The 25,444-nt window shown below is 36.0% G+C and overlaps 1 protein-coding gene across 8 annotated transcripts in view; it reads right to left on the reverse strand.

The window, feature by feature from the left end:
* ESRRG (estrogen related receptor gamma) overlaps positions 1–25,444 on the reverse strand; it is a 431,490-nt gene that overhangs the window by 153,098 nt on the left and 252,948 nt on the right. The gene's annotated exons all lie outside the window — the stretch shown is intronic.

The following is a 25,444-nucleotide window of genomic DNA, read 5'->3' on the forward strand; positions in this document are numbered from 1 at the left end:
GCTATTGTCCATAGAATTAATCAATGATAATGTAAGCATCCAGTACAACTGGAAAACTAAATGACATGAAAGCTAATATTTGACTATTTGGGGGGGGGGGGGCTGTTGTTGAAAGAAAGAAACAGAAGTTTTACTTGTCAGATGATAAGATCATTGATCTCTTCTTATTAAAAAGGAGACATTCAAAGTAGTAAAAAACATCTGAACTTGCACATTTTCTGACTGTGAAAACTGGAAAAAAATTCTGCTAAGTGGCAGATTGATTGCTATGTGCTATTTAACTGAAGAGACAGTGCTGTCATGGCAAACACCATGCTAATGTACTCTTTGAAAGATTTTCAAGAATGCAGCAAAATCTATTTCACTCATGACAGAGGTAAATTTGAATTGGGTCAATATTCAACAAAAAAATAGCTTCTAATCCTGAAGAACATATCAATCTGTCTGATTCATCTATGTCATTCTTATACTAAATTTTAGGTGAAAAATATACTTTTGGATAAATCGGCAGAGTTCTTGACAGGCTTCATGAACTGTTACCAAACTAGAACACGTTGCCTTCTTAAAATATGAGTATTTAATCAAATTTGGAAAGGAAATGTTGCAGTGAATCTCTTAACTATCAGAACTTTGGTTCTATCATCTCAATTAGCCAACTATTTCTTGTCATGATATTTTATATTGGTTGATTTCAGTAGAGTCAAAGAAATATATTTATCTTGTTCAACACATAGACAACATATAAAACTAGAATCCTTTCCAAAAACAGAAGTATAGCTTTTGTTTTGCATTTGTTAGATGCATTTGTTAGAATTCTCATATTCTTTTACTAAATCAAGATTATTTAAAGGCTAAACAACACATTTATTATCATCTATTTACAAACTTATTAATTTAGCAGTCCTGCTAGCTCAACAGATCAAAGTTTGAGGCAAAGATATGCACTACAGTAGCCTAAATCTATTACCTCAGCTTGGAGAAGAACTTAAGAAGAGAAGCAGTTTCTTAACTTGTGAACTCCAACAGGAAATAAAGTAAGTCCCCACTTTTGCCCAATCTTCTAACAAAGAACTTGGAAGGAGAAATAATCTTTTAGCAAGTTCATTTAGAGATTTTAGAGATTTTGTTAGTAACTAATAAAATCATGTCCTAAATATTTCCAGTAAACAGCTTAAGAGGAATATGTTTTCTTTACCTGCCTGGTTATTGTCTTAAGGCAGTGTTTCTCAACCTTGGTAACTTTAAGATAGGTGACATCAATTCCTAGAATTTTTCACTCAGCCATGTTGAATGCAAATTCTGCGACTTGAAGTCTATCCATTTTAAAGTAGCCAAAGCTAAAGAACACTGGTCTAAGATGTGATTTTCTTCTGTATTGCCTATGATAAAAATACAGCCATAAAACACAGATATCCCTTTTAAATTACCTCTTCGGGTTTCTAAGGGTGATTTTTCTTCAGCAGTTAATAACTTATTTAACAATATGGTTTTAATAATTAAAATTTAATCTGAAGTTTATTTTATTATCTGTTTGGTGTACTGTCCAAAGCTATTTGCATTTTTAAAAATATGCACGGATCTGCAAGTATTTGCCACATCCCCCTCAATCATTCTTCCCCAAAATAAAAGAGAACATGGGCCAAGAACATGGCACCTAGAGTATCAATTTTGCTTAGGGATTCCAATAAATATGCAAAGGCTGGAATAGATTTTCAAGTCCAAAGTCAATGCAAATTCTGATTGTTAATCAGAGAATTTGTCATCAGATACCTGGATAAATATTAAGTTAATAAAGAGGAAAAGAATCAATATGATATTCAACTAAGGAAAAAGCCCAGCCAAAAATATACTTTTCCATGGTTTAGAGGAAATAAATATTTATTTATTAAATAAATAAGTGTTGTATTCAACTGGGTTTCCTCTCCATTATCTACCTTATGATGACTAGTGTAATTAATACAACTATAATTAATAAATCCCTCATTCTTTTTTCTTATTCTCTAACATTTTCTCAAGACCATTTGAAAGAAAATGGATCATTACTGAATTACTGCAATCTTATGAATTTCTTTCAGTGTAGTCTTTACAAAAATACCCCATTTATTAATTTATACTTGTTTTACAGCTCTTAAATACATTACAATCTGGGATATAGAATGAAATATCAGGCTACTGAAGCTTGGCTTTCTTCTTGCTGTCTGTCAGAAAGAAGTCTATGTCTTCATTCTGACACAAGATTTTCTATGTCTATAATTAAAATATCAAATAATTCTCTCACAATACAGAACTTGACTGTAAGGGGTGGATGTCTCTAAATAACATTTCTCTAGCTTTGCAAAAAAAAAAAATACAAACTGTTTTAAAAATGTTTTATTTATAGGTGCGTTCTTTTATATATATATCAAAACTTCATATCTGACTAGCTTTCTTTTTTAAAAAAGAAAAGATTTGGTATGAGTGAAGATTTAGGGTGCTTCGGATGAATCTTCGTTTGTCCTGAAAAAATGGATAAAGAAAAGATCCTGTGCTCAGTTCTCTGGAATTTGGCAAACTGGAATTGGGCAAACTGAAAGAACAACTGCATGATATTTACAATATGATATTTACAATATCATATTGTTTGATTCTGGAGATGTATATCTGGCTCCTCCACCTAATTCCACTTTGCCATTCTAATAATCACACCAACCACATCTTGCAGAAGTTCAAGAAAGAGAGGTAACACACATTCCATGAAGCAATCTGTTGGGAAAAAAAATATTATCTCTGGCTACTGAAGGAATAAAGTGCTACATTAGAAAGTCCATTAAAGTCACATGTATTTCCTTCTGTTTAAAATTCAGGTAAGACTATTAAAGCAGCAAAATGGTAAGTTCCACTTGTTGGGGGCTTAGCATTACCTTGAAGCAAACCTAAACCATGTCTTAATCATAAATATAAATATATGTGAGTGCGTGTGTGTATGCGTGTGTGTGTATGTGTGTGTGTGTGTGTGTGTGTGTGTGTATATATATATATATATATATATATATATATATATATATATATATATATTTGTTTGTTTTCTTAAGTGTTCGCGGTACTTACATGTATGGTATTCAGCTTTGTTCGGGTATTTTCCCACGTCATTATAGTTGTGCTTTTAAAGTTGTAGCAACATTTCAGCAGAACCTCATCTGCCATCATCAGGCTTCTGTGATGAACACAATACAGAAGCCAGATGAGATTCTGCTGAAACGTTGCTACAACTTTAAAAGCACAACTATAATGAAGGGGAAAATACCTGAACAAAGCTGAATAACATACATACATACATACATACATACATACATACATATTTGTTTTCTTAAGGTTTTGCGGGCATTTATATGTATGGTATTCATCTCTGTTCGGGTATTTTTCCACATCATCATAGTTGTGCTTTTAAAGTTATAGCGACATTTCGGCAGAAACTCATCTGCCATCATCAGGGCTTCTGTACTGTGTTCGTCTGTGTATCTCACAGGCTAGCCCCAAATTTAAAACTGAAATGGCTGTGAAAGTCTAACTCACAGACGAACACAATACAGAAGCCTGATGATGGCAGATGAGATTTTGCTGAAACGTTGCTACAACTTTAAAAGCACAACTATAATGACATGGGAAAATACCTGAACAAAGCTGAATACCATATATATATGCAGGTCTTGGTGTGTTTTTTTCCTGTGTAAGATTGAGAGTATCTTGGCAACGTTTCAACAAGATCCCACTTGCCATCTTCAGGCTGGTGCTTTCAGCTTCGGGCTTGTGTGAGCAAAGCATGTTCAGAGCTGCCGTCTCCCTATATTTATTGGTGGGGAGGTTGGCTGTGTCGTCATTTCTTGATTGGTTGATGGAGTTGATGTTTGCAGATTGGCTGGCTTTTTCATAAGAACGTGTGGCTGAGGTATTGGCTGTGTGTCTATCAGCCTCCTGTGCTGTAACGACCTGGGTAATGGGCTGTTTGATGACCCTCTGAGTTCTATTGTTTTGACATCCTGGGTCTTGTACTGTAATCTCCTGGGTTGTCTGTGTTGCAACATCCTGAGGTTTTGTGGTGTAACCTCCTGAGTTCTGTGATGTGATATCCTGAGCGCGTGGCTGTGATATGACGTTCCGGGTTTTGGTTTGGCTCTGAGTTTGAGGCCTGGATATGTGTCCATGGCATGTGTCCATTTGCTTGGTTTGGGGGTCGGGGAGTGTGGCAGCTGGTGATGCAGCTGTGCTCTGATTTCTGGACAGTGGTTGTCTTTCATTTATGGGATGAGTTTGGGTTTGAGTCTGGTGAGGGAGAATGGTGGTAGTGTCACATGTTGTTTTGGGTCCGGTGTTGGTTTTTGTGGCTGGGAATCATTTGTTGATAAGGGCTAGTTTCAGATGTCTGGTAGGCGGTAGGCATCATCCTGTCTATTCATGTTATGGAGGTGTTTCTCTATTTTGATGGCTTCCCTGATTATTCTAGAATAATCTAGAATAATCCCGCCTACCAGACAACACGTGACACCACCACCATAAATGAATATATATGGCCCAAAGTTACATAGCCAAGGAAACCCGCTGAAACTATTTGGACCAGTTACTCAGTCTCAATCTAAACTAGTTCACATACATACATACATACACACATACATACATGAATATATGTGTATACATGTATTCAATTTACATCCTGGTTTTTACTTAGGTGTACTCTCTTCTCGTATTTTTCCCTACAGCCACCAACCTGTGAACTAGGTTGGATCGAGTCTGAGTAACTGGTCCAAAGACTTTCAGCGGGTTTCCTTGGCTATGTGACTTTGGACCAATCTCTTTCTGACAGCTTAACAAACAATTACCAGTATTCTGGGAAAAATGGAGAGAAAAATATGTAAACACAATTACAGGAGATATAGACTACATGTACATATCATATTAAGGCATAGTTTTACTGTGTTTTATTCAATAAGCCACCATTAATTCAGTTCACACAAGTTAGGTCAACACGAAGAAACAACATTTTGGCCTGGTACAATATATGAACCTAGTCACACTGTCCCACTCCAAGATACTCTAGGGATAAATGGCAGCGGAAATATACTAGCAGTAGCACAAGTATATCACTAAAATAAAAGGGAGGGAAATAAAGGCAACAAAAAGGGAATTATAATTCAGAATCACCACTGTTGAAAATTTTGTCTCGCTCCCTGAAAGTTAATTTATCTCTTTTCCCTCTTTTTGTTCCTGTAAATGTTGAAAAAAACCATTCCAATTGCAACTCCCAGTAGTTAGCACAATGCATATTCCCAACCTTGGGGATGATATTTCTATTCTGTTGTGACTATAAACCTGTTAGCACTCATTATTTGAGCTTGTTATAAGATGTACAGTAGTGACACAGCAATTATTTCTTAACCATTACTTACTCATTACATTTCAAGTTGTCTTATTAACCCCTTCCCCCCAAAAATGTTTGATTCCCATTTCTTCTCTTTACCAGATTCCCTGCAGCCTTTTTATTTAAGTCTGAAATATTAACAATTGTCTTTAAATTCAATCATCAGCCAGTTATTTTTGTTCTAGACTTCACTTCAATCTAAAATTAAAAGCACTAAAATTCATATTAAGTCTAAGAAGAATGTAGCGAATAGAACTTTATTTCAAAAAGAACACTTTTTTTCCACAAAAAGCTAATCTTAGAATGATGACTTTATCTTCAACCTTAATTTTACATTGTACTGTTTTTATAAGGGGATTTTGGTCATAGGAGATTAATAAAAATATATAATTGTAGTTAACATTTACAATGAGAAATATGTCTCTTATTTAAGTGCACAGTATTTATTCTTAAAATAAATATAAATAAAATAAATATAAACATAAATTATTATTTTTATTTAATAGATTGTATCTTACAGGTATACCTCGTAAGGACTGAAATCAATCCTTTGTTCTGCTAGCAAAGGAGCAAGGAAATGGACTTTTGAATAATTCTGTCAAATTTTTGGAGTTATTTTGTAAGTAAAATAAATTTACAGCTTATTTCAACAAATATTTTTTTAAAAAATCTTCCTGTATGAAAAAAGGAATTTTAATTTTGTGTTTGTATATGTAATTTGTTTTCTATGATGTATCTTGCAGGGTATTTTAATTTTGCTTCTTTAAAATAAAAGACTGAGAGCATATTGCAGGCCATTAGGGAAGTTCTATGGCAGGGGTCTTCAAATTTGACAGCTTTAAGACTTGTGGATTTCAACTCCTAGAATTCCTTCTCCAGTCATGTTAACTCAGGAATTCTGGGAGTTGAAGTCCACAAGTCTTAAGCTTGCCAAGGTTGGAGACCCTTGATCTATGGGAAAACAAAATATGTGAATTAACCTATCTTTATATGTAGCATTCTAAACAGGTTTTATGATTATTCTTACAACACAAAATACATATGTTTGTAAAAACAAGAAGTCAAACTCCTTGACTTACAAAAGTTTGTTTAGTAACTGTTCAAAGTTACAATGGCATTGCAAAAAGTGACTTATAACTGTTTTCCTCACCTAAGAAGATATTTGGCAACTGAGTCATCTGTATGATGGTTGCAGTATCCTGGGGTCATGTGATCACCTTTTGAGGCCTTTGGACAAGCAAAGTCAATGGGAAAGCCAGATTTACTTAACGGCCCTGTTACTAACCTAACAACTGCGGTTATTCACTTAACAACTGTGGCAACAAGGCCCTAAAATGGGGCAAAACTCACTTAACAAATGTCTCACTTAGCAACAGAAAGTTTGGACTCCATTGTGGTCATAAATCAAGGACTACCTTTACAAACTATCGTAAGTCTTTTTCTTCCCAGGTTCTATTTTCCATTTGAGCCTTGCCACATTTTATACAGTGTAAAAGATTTGTGTATGGAGAGAAGTGGTGTTTTTTAGCTCTAAAGATTAGTTGGGGACATTTTGAGTCATGTTCTGACTTTCACCTGTACTGACCATCAGTTTCTTTTCAGCATTTTAACTGGGCAATAGAGAGAAATGGCAAAAATTCAACCAGAACCAGTCACAAGAATGTGCACTAATAGTGAGCTATAATCTGATTTCCTTCAGACTCCTAAAAGAATTAACTTGCAATCTGTACCGACAGCCATCAGCCAGATAATACAGACTATGTAATAAACAGATTTTATCATAATAAAGTAGCATGGATCTGACACTGTAACACAAACAGCTACACCGGTAATCAAATTTATTTACCAAATATATTTTAAAACTTATTTATTATATTTATGTCTTCTTTCTTCTGATAATGCAAAGGAGTTTAAAAAGCAGCTGATGCTTTCATGGTCTGAATAGAGATGGGAAGAGATACAAGAACAAATTTAACTACTGTAGTCACTGCAGAATTTCTGGGAAGACATTTCTGGGATGACTTCATGAACCATACTAATAGAGATGCATATATTCCATCCTTGATCGCCACTCAGAATTACTACACGCTTCCAGGTACAATGTAAATGGTTGTATTAACCTTTAAAGCTCCCAACAGCTTAAGGTCTAGCTTTGGGAGACTCTGTCTCCTCCCACCCCCCCCCCACCCCCACTTACAAGCTGGTCTGGGCATTCAAATTTTCAGGAGAGACACTTCTGAAGACAGTTTTAGACGTCTTTCTTAGCAGGCGCACAAGGAGCTTAGGTTCCAAACTACAAAATGCAGCTTTGCTTTTTCCTATTTTCTCTCAAAAAGCTAATGTTATGGTTTCCAGGGGACGTGGGGGAGGGCCTGCATGGAAAATTGTATTGTTTGGCTTTATAAGCCACCTTGAGTATTCAGCTTGAGCAGAAAACATTCATAGAATTAAGTAAATGTTTATTTTAATATGCTATAGTTTCATTTAAATGCCACCCATGAAAGTGACTCTAGCATAATTTGAAGAAGAGGAAAAGAAGAGGAAGCAGGATCCAGTTCTAGGGCTAGAGATTTCTCCAGCAATACAGAATACATGTGCATCTCTAAAATATATTAAGGCAGTCATGGTACACGTATCTAGCCCAAATAAGTTGGACCAGAATCTCGTCACCCACAGAATATTATTCATTTTATTTATTTACTCAACGAATATCTCATTTTACTTCCAGACAAGAATGGGAATGTGCTGGAACTGCTAGAATGGTGATTATATTTATATATTTATTATTTAATTATTAAATGTATATGCTACTTATTTCACTGTCCCAAAAGACCTTAGGTGCTTTATATTTAGCATAAATGCATAAATATAAAAACTTTAAAAGTATTAAAGTTAAGGTTAACAACAATTAAATAAAAAGTTAATACCAAGGGTATGGAGGGTATAGGTATGGAGTTTTGTATGTCTCTCTCAATCAACCATGTCCAGCATAGCATGCCCCTATCAGGGTCCTAAGACAACTAGCAAAGCCAGGTTTTAAGGCCTTTCCAGAAGGCCAGAAGAGTGAAGGCAGATCTCACCTTTGGGGAAAGAACTTCCATCCTCTGCTGAGAATCAAGGCAGAGAAGACTCTTCTCCTCTTCTCCATGGCTGACAGGGTCCAAAGAAGGCCTCTCCTGCCAATGTGAGTGGGAATGGTGAATCCCACTTCAGTAAGAAAATACCTCAGATAACCTGGTCCAATGCCATGAAGGACTTCAAAGGTCCCACACCTTCAATTGGACAAACTGGCAAACAATGCAGCTAACAGTGGTGTCAGATGGGCCAATCTGTACTAGTAGTAGCTTCTAAATACTCTTCAAAGGCAGCCCCGTATAGAGCACACTGCAGTAATCCAACCAAGATATGACTAGGGGATGAAACAGTTGGAGCTAAATAGGTTCAGAATTCAGTGTCTGTACTCTCAGCAAGACTAAATCTCAAATTAATCTACAGTAATAAAATACAGACACATCACTATTGATGTGATTACTATTAAGTAAATTAAAACAGGATATATATTTTAAATTTCTGTTGCACAAATGAGGATGAGGAGGTAGCGGCAGTGGCAGTAATTTGTAATTTATGTTTGGAAATAAATAAAGCCAACAATGAATGAGAATATGGAGAAGACCAGAATCCAAAGGGAGTGATCATTGTACTTCTTGTGAGAAAAAGCAAAATGTCTCAAAGTTGCCTCCTCTGCCCAAATACATTACTCACCTCAAGGCACTGATTCGCCAGCTCTCGTTATGGAGTTGAGTTACAATCTCAGCTGAGCTACTTTACAATGAGTCTTTTTTTTCTGCTTCAGCTAATTGCACTCTAGCAAAGTGGCAAAATGTGAATCACTTAGTGGGAAAATGGGCACCAGCTGCTATTGTCAGAGAATGGCAATGCCGAAAAAAAGGAAAGCGACTGAATGAAGTGTCATGTCAGAAATCAACGGTGCAACGTGTGATTTGAGAAAACATGACTACTTTACAGAGACAGGGTGTCATTATGGCATCACTGTAATACGATGCTTTGACAACTGCTGTGTCTAACATATCATCATTGCATTAAGGTGCACTGGCTTAGTTGAGAAAGGAATAGAAAGTTTTTCCCCCCTCTTTTAATAAGAAAAATCTTAAGAGGTCCCTGGTTAACCTTAATGGATGGGATGATTACTAATCATAACAAATCCTATTTCTAAAGGACATTTTACTATATTAAGGTTGTCCTTAATAAATATCTGTACAGAAATAAATAGGAATTTTTTTCTTATTTCATTTGCATGTGTGTGTGTATTTGTGTTTGTGTGTGCATACACACATACACACACATATCCTCTCTTGTGGGAGATTCATAACATCCCTTTCATACAACTATACTGAAAAGCAAGAATACTGCATTACACCCTATGTTAGTATTACAAATGAACACTGAGGAGACAATAGACCCCATTAAAAAGAGGGCACATAAAATGTTTCAAAACTATCCTTCTCTTCACCCTATTCAATCTCTCTCTCTCTCCTTCTCTTTATCTTGTAACACTAATTAATGTGGGGACAGTTTCAAAGTGTTCCTCAGATGAAAAACACATTTGTAGTTGGCACACAAAGGTTATCTCAAATAAGCAAGGATGAATCCATCCCATAACCACAAGAAAGCGAGAATCTAGTGTGATGCAACATCACAGGATTCAGAAAGTTAGGAACCACAACAATATTGTAGCAGATATGGGTTAAATCAAAAGCAGGCATAATTTGTTTTCAGTTAATTTCCTTAGCCCTCTTTGTCTTCAGATTTAGTTTTGCTAAAACCTATGGTTGCAAATAAATGTTTCAATCAATTCTGAATTAGCTTGTGTTTATGCACTAAATGTTACATGTAAACAATTGATGGATCAATGCTATTGTTACATGCATAATAACAATATGTAATTATATATGCAATGTTTTGCATAATTATCTGGCAAAAATATTCATCAACATAATTATTTGGCAGTAGTGAGAATCTATATGCCTATACACCATGCACATTTTATATATATCAAATTTACAAAACTCTTTTATCTATCATCTCAGTTGGGTTTTGGCATTATATGGCAAGAATAAGAAAGCGAGATATGTTTTCTTTTCCTGCCAAATCCAGATCAATTCTTATGTCATTATTGTATATCTGATGTATTTCACTTATAGTCGCCATTATCCTAATGACTTTTAAGTCATGTAATAATTGAAAAAAATACACTTGCATTACAAACTACTGCTGTTTAATCAATATTAGTGAGACAAAGTGTTTTAACAAGTCTGTACATATGCACTAATGTAGCTTCCATTAAATGTGTCTTCAGATATGCACCATCACTGTACTTGTTGGGGCAGACAGATCTTTAAAGGCCATGACATGATGCTAGATTTTACTTGCAAGGTCAACATTAGCAACAATAGTTCCCTGTCCTTATACCACACAAATCATGGCTTGGTCAATACGAAGAAAACCAAATTACGTCGCTTTATGCTTACAGTGGGGGAAGTAAATTAAGGCAATATGCAATGATTATGTCTTTATGATTTAAATATAACAACCAATATTAAAATTAAATGTAAACAGGTAGTCCTCACTTAACAATGCTAATTGGAACCAGAATAATTCCATCACTAAGCGAAGAGGTCATGGAGCATGACATCACGTAGGTGCACTACTTAGTGACAGAAATTGCAGATTTCCAGTTGCTGTTGTTTAGCAAATCACCATGGGGCATTAAGTGAGGACATCAGATGATTGTCATGTGTAGCCCTCAGCCTGCTTCCCCATTGACTTTGTCTGTAGAAAGTCAGCAAAGAAGGTCACAAGTGAGAGGTCTTTGGTGCTCTCTGAGTTTGCTTGTTTTCTTGCAGATGTTTCATTACCCTAACTAGGTAACATCATCAGTGCTAGTAAGGAGTGCAGTTTGCTGTCAGTTTATATTCTGGTGTCTGCCTGAGTGGAGGTGGTCTTAGATATTCTTTGGTTGGGCTGTTTACTGATGGCTCTTTGGTAGTTTCTTGACTGGGGCATTGCTTACTTGATTGTTGGTGTGAAGTTAACCTTGGAGTTAATCTATGCTAATCAGAGTGCCAATTACTGGTGGAGGAGTCTTTTTCTCTTTTTCTTTGGGCTGGTTACAAGTGGCAATCATATGACCAGTACAACTAATATAAATATGAGGACTGGTGCCTTTGTAAGTTTAATCAGAGTGGTCAATAAGTATTTGAATGGCATTTCATTTAGATGCATGCTAATTCATCTCTATGGTGTTAACATGCTTCTTCTGAGTTTATTTTTTATTTTTTGTAATTGTAATTGTAATTAAACATTAGCTTAGAATAAGGTATAAAATACATTTTCTTCATTCTGTTTCATGATTGTTTAAAATCAAAGCATGATTTTACATCACAGTTTAAAATCAAAGTTTCACTTATTCTCATCTGGTTGCATGAGAAAATATGATGAGGAAACAAATGTCTAGGGCTATGAAATGATTCTTATATTCATAGATTTCAATTCTGCACTGCAGAAAAAGTCCTTTTTTTAAAAAAAAAGACAACCCAGTTTTTCAGTTTCTTCCTTTCCTTGGCCCCAAAATAATACCTCAAGGAGAATAACAATCATGCAAACAGTCATCTGGCATCTTTTGTGATATCTGGATTGCCCAGTCACATAATACAGGCCAGCTATCAAGGATGCCTTCTGCCTTTTGAGCATAAAGCTAACTGATAGATACATCTAAGAAAAAAGATTCAGACAACTAGGCTTTTCCTAGAATTAAAAAGAAACTTGCAGAGATCCAGTGATCTTCTGATCCTTCCCATCCTTTCCTCATCTTTAGAGAAGCGTTGCCTTTCCAATTGCCGAGTTTGTTCATAGTTTGGTCAGTTCAAACACATATAGCTGGGTTAAAGAATACATGACCACTGATTTATAAAGCAATTTTTGTGCAGAAAGGAATGTGCAGGATCTTGAGTCACATGCACTTTACTGCATTCAGTTCCTTTAAACTATTTTATCCCATGTCATGCTGTGGAAAAAACAGCCTGCAGCAACTTGGGGGGGGGGAGGGGGGAGGGCAGATTTCACTCCTTTTCTCTGCAGGCATCTTTTAGTATAAATAGTTAACCTCCTACAGCTTAATAGCCAAGAGGGCATTCAGGTGTTTAATAAACACGCACAGCTTTAAATTCACTGCATCACAACCATGCATTGGGCAGCAATCACGAGGAGGAATTCGGACTTAAAGGTCAGGAACATTTGTGCATAGACCAGTCTGAGTTGTAGTATAGGTGGTTACTACACAGTAGTATGAACAACTCACGTTATGCAATGTTCATTCCTCTTTGCCTCCCTGTTTATCTAGCATGTTGCTTTTTTACATTTTTTTCAGTCAAATGTTTCATTTTTTTAGCCATATTGCGCTGCCCCTCTTCTGTATCATGGTAAATAATTGGGAGCAATCAGCAAAAAAGTTCAGTTTTTTACCAACCCAAGTCAGCATGTGCCTCCTCTTCTTTTCCCCTCCTGCAGGCTCAAAAGTTCAACTGCTAATTCACAGATGCACACTTGGAGCAAGGAGGAAGGATAAGGATAAATCTTATAAACAAAGCTGAAACCCTGCCCCCCTCAAAAAAAAAACAAACCCTGCTCACCCTGCATCCTTTTAGACAGATGAAAATAGCAGAAAGCAATCCAGCATTGCATTCAGTCAAGAAAACAAAATAAAGATACTACAAAAATAACGGAAGATTTATTTTAGGATGTAACAGGCTTTTCAAATAAGGATTATATTGAAGTGATTACAACATCAAAAGCAGTTACTTGTGCCAGTCACGAATCTGATGCTTTGGATCGTGTGTGCCTATTTGTCTGTCATTTTCAAAGAAATAAGAAAAGAGCAATAACATAAAGGAGGAAAAACAGCCAAGAATCTCCAGGCTCAAGACTTTAAATTTCAATTGTTTGCACTTTTAAAAACTGTTATTATCTACATATTGGAAATATTAAAGAATAGTTGAATATTATAATCATCACCCCTAGTTATTTACTCTGCCCCCGTCAAACTACAACGTGCATTTATTTTATCTATTTATGAAATGATCCAAATGTATAAGCTGTCACTGTCTATCACGACTGTGAGTGGCTTAAAAAAAAATAAAACAAGACAAAAAATGCAAATATAAATAACCTAAAATAGAAATCCAGAAAAATAAGCACGATCTGATAGACCAAAACATTGAACAAAAGAACCAAGGCCCGTATATGTTAAACGCTCTCTTATGAATCAGTTATAAACAAATAACAGTATACCCATGAAATAAATTGTTTTAATAGAAACATAAAACAAAATCATCCCCAAAAGTGGGTCAGGATTTATCCCCAAATACCTTTGTCTACTTCCCTATTCTTAAAAGGAAAAGAGGAAAAGAAATTGCTAGATGGGAGTAGGGGAGAAAAAGAATGGAAAACTAGCACTTGGGAAGTTTGTAAAATGACGTTTTCCTGCAATCAGCATTTAAGTGAATGTTTGCCCCAGTATGCTACACCATGCTGTCAGCAAGCAGCAGGGAGTCGTTGAGTTGTTACTACATTTGATTTGACTGCCAGGAGGGAGCTTTATTTCCACTAACTGTTAGTTGCCAGCTCTGAGGCTATTGCCTTCACATCTTCGGAAAGGATTCCCTCCCTATTCTGTATCTATTCCCCCCCCTCCCCACTTTCCCTTTGCTTTCCAGAAATCATCCCAAATTAACCAGACAAGGCATCCCACTCTGGCCAAGTGTAAACTTACTGTGGTGTTATTAGCACCCAGGGGGCTTAAAAGTAGATTTTCCCTTTATGAGAAGAAGCAACAGAGCTCCATTTTTACCCGTGACTTGGTCAAAATAAAAATAAGGCAAGTTCGTTGTTTACTGTTCTTTCTTCAACTCACTGATTTTGATCCTTAAGAACTAATTGGAATAGATTTGACAACAACTGCTAGCAATGAAAAGCATTTTTTTTTAAGAAAAATGATAGCACGTGTATCTGCAAGGGAAAAAAAAAATCCTCCTAGGAGACAAGACTAAGAATTCAGACTGAATGGAAAAGTAATTAACACTAAAGAGCTATAAGTGTAATTAAAGACATTTCATTAAAGGAAGACAGGTGATCCTGCTTTTCTAAATGCAACAAAGTGCTGTATAAAAATGAAAGAGAAGTCAGTTTCAGTGAGTGGAGCCGGAAAGCCATGTCTTTAACCAGATCAGATTCTCAAAATTGGCTGTCAAGACGGGATTGTTGTGATTTGTACCCGTCTATCAAGTATAAAACAGAAAGAAGGAGAGAAAAGAGGCAAAGCTGCTGTCGCTCCCATTCGCAAAGCACCTTTAATTTCCAATGCACCATCTGTTACAAAATCTAATTCATATTCTCCCCCCCACCTTTAATCTGATTTAGTCCTGTAATACTAATTCTTTTACTATCCTTATGAGCCTGGCTCTCAAGGAAGAGCTTTGGTTCTGGGTTGCAAAGAAATTGAATATTCTGTAGTTAAGGTTCTAGTGACTTAAGTGAAGCACACCCTCCATTAAAATGCACCCTGGTAAAGAGATTTGTCTCCAGCCAATGCAGAGATACGGAATTTCTTGCAGTTGGGAAGAGGGAGGAGGGAAAGACAGAAGGGGGAAACACACAAAAGGGAATAAAAATTATGACAGGAAAGTAGGTTGGGGACATGAAAGCAGAGGTTGTCATAAAATACAATTGTTGTCAAGTTTAGTCACTTTCAGTCCTAGCTATAAAATCTCTTTTTCTATGGTTTCATAAAGAAAACCTAAAACTGAATTTTCATTAAAGGAACAAAAAAAAAAATGAGTTGTAGATATAACAACAAGGGAGTAAGAAAAAAAAAGTAACTTATCTTATATGGCATTTTGAAAATTGTTTTAATTGTTACGGGACCCAAATCAATACAAGAATTATTTGTACTGTAATTGCCTCATGTACCCCCAGGCAATAACATATAAGCTCTACTGTAGGAGCCCACAATGAATGAAGGGAAGAAATCCAAATCCAGGACAGAAATCCAGGATGCAATGTTCAGTGCACCTTCTGGCTCAGCCAGTCATCTAAGAAGATCCCTTCAAGCTTCTTTTATACTTAATGGAAATGTCATGTCAGAAATATCTGAGGATTTACAGTTCCTCAGTAACTGTAGTGTATGTAGAACTGGGAGATGTTTAACTGCTTATAACTTTTTCAAGAAGAAAGAAGTATATAAAGTGATTCCCCAGCCCCCAGTGTTTGGCCAAAGGTTACAAAATTTGATTATCAAGTTTAGAGGTGACAAAAAAAATAAGCATGCACCTTAGAAGGCAGTTATCACAATGTAGAACGATTTTGACTCTGTGAACAGAAACCAGAATGATGAATTTCCATAGGGACAAATGTAAAGTCCAACTTTTGGATAAGAAAAATTGAAGGTGGGGTGGAACAACACTGGGGTAGCAATATGTGCAAGTAAGATCACCTTCAGGGACATGAACCAACAGTGAGATGAAGTTAGGAAGAACAGCAAATGCAGTCCTAGATTACATTGATGCAAGGGGTAAGATTAAGATCACTCATTATTCCTCTTATATTGCACTGATCAGACAATATCTAGATTATTATATCCAGTTCTGATACTGAATTTTAGGAAGGACACAGAGGACAGCAGAGGACAGAAACCAAGATGTCAAGGTACCTGAGAGGAAAAATTTAAGAAGAATGGTTGGAGATTTTGGGTATGCTTATCCTTGAGAACAGAAGGCTCTGGAGAAAACATGACATCTGTCTTCAAGTATCTGAAAGGAAGTCATTGTAGAAAATGGTGCAGCATTCTTCAGAGCTGTTTCAGAAGTCTAGACACAAAACCAGTGCAAAAGACTGGATCTCACAAGCACATTACCCAGAAGCATACTTTGGGGCATTGAGATAAATGTCCTTATTCTGAAAGCTGTTCAGCATCAGCACAGACTGCCTCTAGTGGTGGTAGACTATCCTTTGCTAGTAATATTTAAAAAAGAAACTAGGTGGCCATCTATCAGGAAATCCTGTAGAATCTGTGGCTGCATCTGGCAGGAGGTTGGAGAACTCTAATGCCCCTTCCAACTCTCACACTCAGTTATTTTAATGCAACTCAAAACATCACATCTGACAAAATAATATTAGCTTAGTCCAGAATATCAAAGATTTGCAGACAGGAGAATGAAGAATATACATACAAAAAAAAATTGAAATGTTGAAGAGCAAAAAATCAGATATGGCATCACCAAGGAGTAGAGCCTGATCTGGGATGCAGAAGGGAAGTGAGGGATAAATCAAGAGTACAATGCATCGTTTTCCAGCCAAATCCAGTTTGTGGTAGTAAATATGAGGCATGTATTATGTATTCTTTATAGAATACATCTAGCTAAATAACTATCCTTCCACAATTTGTTTCCTATGTTCCATCCCAAAGAATATCCCATGAATACGGAGATATATCCTTTTCCACAGAAATGCAAGGATTTAAAGAACTAATCAAACCATCTGTGATATATTTACCTAGAAAGGTGCACTGATCTCCACTGAGTCTTAAAATATACACACACATATGTGGAGGATTACAGGAGGAGATACCTACTTTGTCTACACCTCTTTATTGAACAACTCAATATTTTGCAATTTTTTTCTATTAACAACCAGCACCTGCTTGATTCTTTCTCTTCAGCCATTCCAGAATCTGTTCATCTTGTACCTTTATATGACAGCCATTTAGAATTATAATTTCAATCATTGGCTTCTCCAGGGCTATACCTTCAGATCATTTTTCAGCTTGCATTTTATCATACTCTAGATGTCCCCTCCTAGGACTAACAATTTGCTAAAGTGGTTGAATGCTCGCCTGCTGATTTAGACCTAGCAATCATCACACCTGTCTTCAGAACTTTTACTCTTGCAATGTATTCTGAATATGGAGCTCTTGCCAAAAACTCTTTAAAAGTTGCAGATGATACAAAATATCATGTCTTGCATCTTAGAATGGATAACCAAGAACATATGACATCAGAACTGTATTGTGACGTACAATTTTACAGACACACCTGTGGTAAATAATCAGGGGTGGGATCCGACTGGTGTAACTATCGGTTCAGTGATTTTATGTTTTGCTCCACACACATGTATATCATCATCAGCTCGTTGCCTGGACAGCTGAGCAGTGCTGCGCGGGTGTGCAGCGGTTGAAAAAGCACTTTTTTCCTGCTTTTTCAACTGCAGCTGTGCCACGCAAAGGAGCTGCGGTTGAAAAAGCAGGAAATAAAGGTCAGGTAAGAGCCTGGGCAGACAGATGGGCCAAAACAGCAGCAAACATAGAACCGGTTCTATGTATGCTCTCTGTCTGCTGCTATTCAGAACTACCGGTTCTACAGAGGTGGACAGAACTGGTAGAATCCCACCCCTGTAAATAATGTTATATGCACTTTCAATGAATGGCTTTACCATGGTTTAGCTTGCATCCTGAAAGACTGCCATATATAATCACAGCACGTATGAGCAATAGTCACATTCTGCCCCTGAACTATGTATCTCTCTTATTCAAATTTATGTCACAGCTTGAACTTTAAGGGAATTAAAAGAAAAAAGCATTTGGGATAAGTGTGTTTCTTTTAACAAATCTATAGTTTCATTCTGAATATATGTTAGGACTCATGTTCAAATCTTTCATCTGAAAAATAATTCCTGTAGGAATTATACACATAATGAAGTTCTAGGACACATGTGTCAAACTTGCCACATCACATTGCTGTCAAGTGACATTTTGCAACATTTTCCCCCTTTGGGGAGTTGAGGTGGGCGTGGCCTATGCATGATGCATCTGGCCCACAGTCTGCCAATTTGACACCCCTGTCTAGCACATGTGGCGGGGGGACTGGATACACTCTATATTAGGGAAGGGCACAGTACAGATGATGCGTTGCTGATTCAGTTCTTAATGAATTCTGAAATAGTCTTTGTCTGGGATCATTCTAGAAGTGAATAAATCCTGAAAATGGAGTAGTCTGTAAATTGTAAATACTGTAGGGCATTGTGGAGAATCTTGGTTTTAAAATTATAGTAATTATGGAAATAAATCAACCAAATTAAGATTTGAAGCCATTAACGTACAAATGACATAAAAGTGTATGGCCAAATTTTACCCATTTACCCCGTAGGGTATTTTCAGCATTTACCCATAGGGGTAAATGCTGAAAATCTTCTGAGAATGAAATACCATTGTTTTTAACTGAAATGTTTTATTTTTTTCTTGCAATGGGTAGTCAATGTAATTTATTCTCTAAAAAAAATTCCCAAACAAAAGCAACTAATGGCACAAGAAGATATAACAGAAACTTGTCAGCAATGTTGATCCACATACAATCCAAAATGTGTGTGTGTGTGTGCATAGCCTATGTATATGCCAATGATGGCTGGAGAATTCTGGGAGTTAAATTCCATGTTCAGGGTTGAGAAACACTTAAAAGTGTTTGCCAACTGTGTATATACATACACATAAGCATACATATATACCTGTAGTAGTGTTTCTCAATCTTGATCATTTTAAGATATGTGGTATTTATCTCCCAGAAATCTCCAGTCAGCACTGACATATGCATATTGTAAGAAATAAATATTTAATAGGAACAGCATTGTGGATAAAAAAAACTGTTCAAGGAAAATAGCAGATCTGCCCACTTAACACTCAACTACACAGAACATCAACATTTCTTTGCCTTTGTTGTCTGACTTTTAAATTGTTGGAGTGTTTGATTGTATTAATTGTGCATTTGCTTCAGAAGAAAACAAAAAGTAAACTTACGTATCATAATAGTGATATTTAATGTGACTATTTTAATGCTATAAGGATTGTACTTCTTTATGTCTTGGAAGATCAAAATTGTTTATAATAGTGAAATGGATTCAGTCACAAGAGTTTTGTATATAGGAAAAAAAATCAAAGCTAGTTTATGCACCTGATGCTTTAACTAAGTTGGCATATACTTGTCAGATCTCATAAATTGACTGTAAATAACATTGATTTCAGTTTAACAGTCAAACACATAACTGCTTGTGCTCAAAACTTTAGAGGTGAAACAAGCAAACAACAAAAAAAAACACAATTATCAAAAAGGGGCTAGTATATAGTATTAAATATGGGCATAGCAAATGACATTTAATTGAAGAAAGGATTGGTGAATAGATAAATAGCATGAAACTTTATAACATTCCAAATAAGGCCAGAAATTGCAAAATCTTCCAATACATTTGCAAATACACTTAAAGAAGCAGCATTGAAATAAATTGCTAATGATGTTACAAGTTCCTATCAACCCAAATGTTACCCACTGTAAACAGTGTTTCTACCTATTGTCTTCTAAATAAACATAATAAATGTAATCTGAAGACATTCTGCATCTTCCATTTCATTTACATCCGGAAAAATCCAGATACTAAATGAGGTATCTGACATCACTGTCCCAATTCTCATTTTGAAGTCTACTTAGCAGATGCATACACCATCAAATTCAGAATTAGACTATAAATATGGTCTCTTTCCATTGCCTGGCTGTATCAAACATGCCATCAAATTTAAACGGGGATATCTTCTAAAACATCTGTCACCACAAAACAAATAAATGATAGCCAGATGATGGTGTGTGATTGGTTCACTCTGCATTACAGAGAGATTGCTAGTCTAAAGGTTTTTATTAAATATGAAAGCTTAAGATTTATGTTATGGGTGATGAGGCCAAGAATGCTGTGAAAGTGAAAAAATATGGCAACAGTATGCAGTACATCACTGGCAAGATAATTATTTATATAAAAAGTTGGCATTCTTAGACTTCCAATACAGAAGAGATGAAATTCATATATTCAAAGGAGACATAATAATAACCTGTCGGCTGGTAGTGATGGATATGTTTTTAATCCAAATGGCCACAATCTTCAGTCTACCTGTCACAAAGGAACAAGGGAAAATGGATTTTTTCTTTCATAATTCTTAAAGTTGAAAGAGAAAAATCTAGAAGCATGATAACTAGGACCATTCCAGTGGACAGATGGACAGGTAATAGCATAAAATGAAGAGTCCCAGTGCCTTCACTAACCCTGTTTTCCATCTTATATTCCTGACAAATATAATGACAGGAATAGCTTTCTTTGCAAACAGCACCATTGTTATTAAAGGAAACCAGACAAACATTTAAATTAAGAGTTTAAGCAAAATATAATTAAAATATTGGAGTACTGAAATGAAGCTTCTCTGAAAAGAACAGAAAATAACTTCAGGTGATTTTCTTACTAGTAATGTGTGGCTTTGATGGTCTCTTTTGAAGCTTCAATCTGCATGCTACTGGACTGACCTCACATTCTTTCTTTAATTAATCAAATTCATCCACTTAAACAGGGCTGATATGTACTATGCATATTCTTCAAATTCCCTCAAGAGAAAGGAAGGGATTAAGACTCACAAGTGTTCTCATATTCCACCCACACACTTTTCTCCCAGAGGAATTCACCCACTCCTCACTCTTCCTCCCTCTTTGTGTAGGAAAAATATTAGCTGAATCCAGATAATCATATCTTGGTTTAATAAACTAAGATATGACAAAAGCTTCTGTTTGCATAAGCACTTTCTTCATTGTCCCCTTTATATGAATCCTTTGAATTTGCCCAACTAGAAAAGAATAGTCTATTGGTGTCATGCCCTTGTTGGAGTCTGATTCTGAGAAGGAGATTGAGCAGCTGACAGGGAATGGGAGTGTGGCTCCCGTGGCTGTGGGAGAAATGGGGGAAGGGCACAGTCCGGCTGGGTATTCAGAGGAAGACCCAGGGTCACCCCCTCTTCATCCTAGGGCACTCAGGGAAGAATGGAGAAGGGAGCAATGTCGCTTACGAGAGAGAAGGCCCTGATCCCTTTCATTAGTTGCAGCTGGGAGAATAGGATATAAGTGGGGCGTTTGCACACGGCTCCTTGCTGGAAGCAAAACGTGCATTATCTTGGTCGAGGCTTATCTGGGTTTTGGCGTCCTCCCAACTGTGGGTGCTGCATTATCCTTTGAAAGTCTGCTATTTATCATCATGGCCTGCCGTGTTAATTACTTGGGTGGTTTGTGTTGGCTTTTTATTTTACTTTGGGTTCGGACTGCATTTCTGCCCTTCGTAGACTGTTTTTTGAAGAGTTTGTTATCCAGCTAAGGATAATTGGACATTGGGACAAAAGGAATTTATTCTACTTTTGTGACTTTGTTATTTTTGTGTCATGCCCTGGGTCATCACAATTGGTTTTAATTGTAGCTTGCATGAAAGGGACTGTTATCGTTCGCTGGCAGCCATTGCAGACGGCAGAGGTATCAGACAGTGAGGACGAAAGGGAACCAGTCAGGGAGTCTGGCAAAGACTTGGACAAGGGTCCTGCATCTGATGCAGGGATGGGGCCAGGACCATCTGAGAATGGGGTGCTGCCTTCGGAGCTTTTGGAGGCTGGCAGCAGCGAAGCAGTGAACCCCGGGGAGCCTGTTCACAGTGCCCGTGTACGCAGAGATGCTAAAAAGTGAGAGCAGCTGAAGCAGCAGGGGCAACTTGGGAATAAGGCTGGGAGGTGATTGCCCCTCCCATCAAGGATAAAAAGTCAGCCCTTGGTAATGTGCTCTTTGCAGGAAGCAAAGAAGTTCATTAGATTCTGATTCCTCATTGAAGCCCTGCGAACTCCGGTTTGTCTTTGCTGGAATTTCTGTCGGTTTATATTCTAAGTAATTGGACTTCTGTTTCTTGGCAGCTTTCTACAACCCTGAAAGGTGTGAGCTTATCTCAGAAAATTGTGTCTTATGAGTTTCGGCTGGGAATGCAAGAAACCCCCAGCGCTGCATTAAAATAGGTTTGATTTTACACTCATTGTGTTTCCTTCATTTGGGCAAAGCCTGGGTCAGAACAGGGACTTATGGGTAAAAGTGGTCAAGACATTATTGTCTGAATAAAACCATGATCTGTAGGAAACAAGAGATACATTTTTCCTATTTAAAGTTCTCCCTATTTTAGTAAAGAATTGTGAGCAAAACATTTTAAAGAAAAAATTGTATTTTCCCATTTGTTGTTGTATCACTTTCATTGTAAATTCACAGCAAAAAGGTATGTTCTTTTCATATTTGTAAGCTACAATAGATTTGACCATAAAAATAAAATATAGGGGGGAGAAAAATCATCAGAATAACCTGAAATAGGTTTGGGGAGGTGGGATTCAGCTAAGATGAATGAAAACCTCCACCATTGGATGGCAGTATAATTGCAGTTATTGACATTTTTCTGAGGTAGTATTCTGATTTTCTGCTTAATCTTTCAGGCATCCATCTACAAATTATGATGGATTCTTAAGTCATTACAAAGCCTTTATGCAAAATGAGCAAAGACTTTGCTTTAGTCCAAACAAGCGGAAGATACAACAGAAATTAATATTGCTCTATACTAGTGGAAACTATTCTTCTCTATCTTGCTTTTCTCCCTCAAATTAATATGTTTTTAAATTAGTGAATATGAAAAACATCACTAACTATGAATTCAGGTATCTCCTTGTTTTCTCAGTATTCATCTCACAACAATGCGCTGAAACCAACCTCATGATTGGTCCAAATAGCTTTGTTTGCTGAACTACCTCCTGTTTATACTCTTCACTAATTTCTGAAAATGAATTCGGCAATTAGAAAAAGTGAGAGATTGGCAACATTAGAGATGCAGTATGCAGAAGGGAGAAAAAAATGTGTCCTATCCCAAACTAATTTTTAATATGACTCATTTCTCCTGATGGAGATCAAGAGCAAATGTGTCATTTGAGGTAATACACCCATTTGGTCTCCCAGAGAAATTAACTACTCAGTTCCTTCCAAGCTTTCATTCAAGAATGGCTAACAAGTAAGATAGAAGGAAGGAAAGAAAGAAAGCTTTATTCTTATTCATCTGGTCTTTCATCTGACCACTTTACTTATATTTGCTCTTCTTTTTATCCCAGACAAACTTACAAAATCAAAATCACATACACTTGAAATATTTTAGCACTCCACGCTCCATGCTAATGGGGAACATGTATTTCTAAAAAGGAAGTTTGAATATATAATATATAATATCATTAAATTTTAATTTATGTATGTATGTATATATGTGTGTGTGTATGTGTGTGTGTGTGTGTGTGTGTGTGTGTGTTTTCTTAAGTTTTCGCGGGTACTTACATGTATGGTATTCAGCTTTGTTTGGGTATTTTCACGTCATTATAGTTATGCTTTTAAAGTTGTAGCAACGTTTGGCAGAATCTCATCTGCCATCATCAGGCTTCTTCCCAGAACCTGATGATGGCAGATGAGATTCTGCCGAAACGTTGCTACAACTTTAAAAGCACAAATATAATGACGTGGGAAAATACCCAAACAAAGCTGAATACCATACATATATACATACATGCATACATACATACATACATACATACATACATACATACAGTATATAAATAAATAAAATATTATTTTGCATCTCTTCCACAGAAAATTATTCTAATTGTAAATGATTTTTTTAACTAAAATAACTTGAAGTGTCCTGAAAACAAAATTGATTTATCAGGTATCTCTTTATATTTATTTAGAGATATTTATTTATTTTTCTTATTCAAACCAATCATTAAGTGTTAAGAGGAGAAATGAATGTCCAGCATTTAGATCCAATTGTATAATGGAAATAATGGAACACTGTGTAACATTGTTAAGTAGTCCCACAGATGCTGCATAATCTTATAATTAATAAATAATGTCAATAAAGAGCCATATTAATGCTGACATCAGAGTTAAAAGCGAGCTTTTAATGCAGTTCAAACTGACTGCAAAAGCTTAAACTTAGTTGTTACGTGAAGCCTAAATAAAGCGCCATTGTTTACATTCATAGGAACTTTGTGCTCTTAGCTAAAATGTGTAGGTAAATTTTAAATCCTTAATTTCTGCTTAATCTTCAACGTTTCTCTTCAAGTATAAGAAAGTCTACAGTGTGCAACTAATAGTACAATATATCTATATAAAACTGTGCTAGATGAAAATAAGTATGGCTTTGTTATTTCGGAGCGAAACAATCTGGGAATTGCTTATTTTAATTGCTCTATCATAGCAGGCTATTTTGGGTATTCTGCATTGCCCTTCACCCGTAGGCTTTGTCACCTAATTCCCATAACATGAAAAAAACACAATAACAGAGCATGGCATCTATCTAATAGAGATGCATATATTATATATATATTCACTTGTACGTGCATACAGTATTAAATATTCTTCATGTCCTATGTTAAGTATTATTCACCATATACATATGCATACTTACATACATACATGAAAGTCATTATTAGGCTTTTTTGTAGGATGCTGCTTGCCAATATAACAGATCTTTCCTGTTTGTTTGCCAATTGCAGCCATAAAACTAAGCATTAATAAAATCAAATAACTACAAAAGTTACATTTTCCAATACAACAGCTCTGTTAAAAAAAAGTTTAATTGGTTATTTGAGTATATTAACAGAATAAGTAAATAATCTGTGGTGTGGATGCAATATCAGGTATCCCAAATATTTTATGGATTAAAAATTACATGAAACTTGCATAGCAAATAATTGAAAGAATGGTGTTTTAATTTGAAATAATGCAAGTAAATTATTGGAGTATTTTTATGCATGCTACTAGAATCATTCTCATAACTATTTATTACAAGTATGTGAAGTTATCCTAATAATAGCTACCATCTTATTGACTTTAAACAACATTAGAAGAGTTTTGCATAAGAATTGAAAATAGATTTGACAAGAACTAACCTTAAAAAAAGAAATCCACTCAAAACCCTTTGAAGACTGTGGCTGAATTTCATGCAAATCTTAGAAAAGTAGGTAGGCAGCTAAGATATCAAGATACTATGTATTCTTTTATGTTTGGCTTG

Source organism: Pseudonaja textilis, chromosome 1, assembly GCF_049901715.1.
Source record: "Pseudonaja textilis isolate UNSWEBS1 chromosome 1, rPseTex1.2, whole genome shotgun sequence".
NCBI classification, from domain to species: Eukaryota; Metazoa; Chordata; class Lepidosauria; order Squamata; family Elapidae; genus Pseudonaja; species Pseudonaja textilis.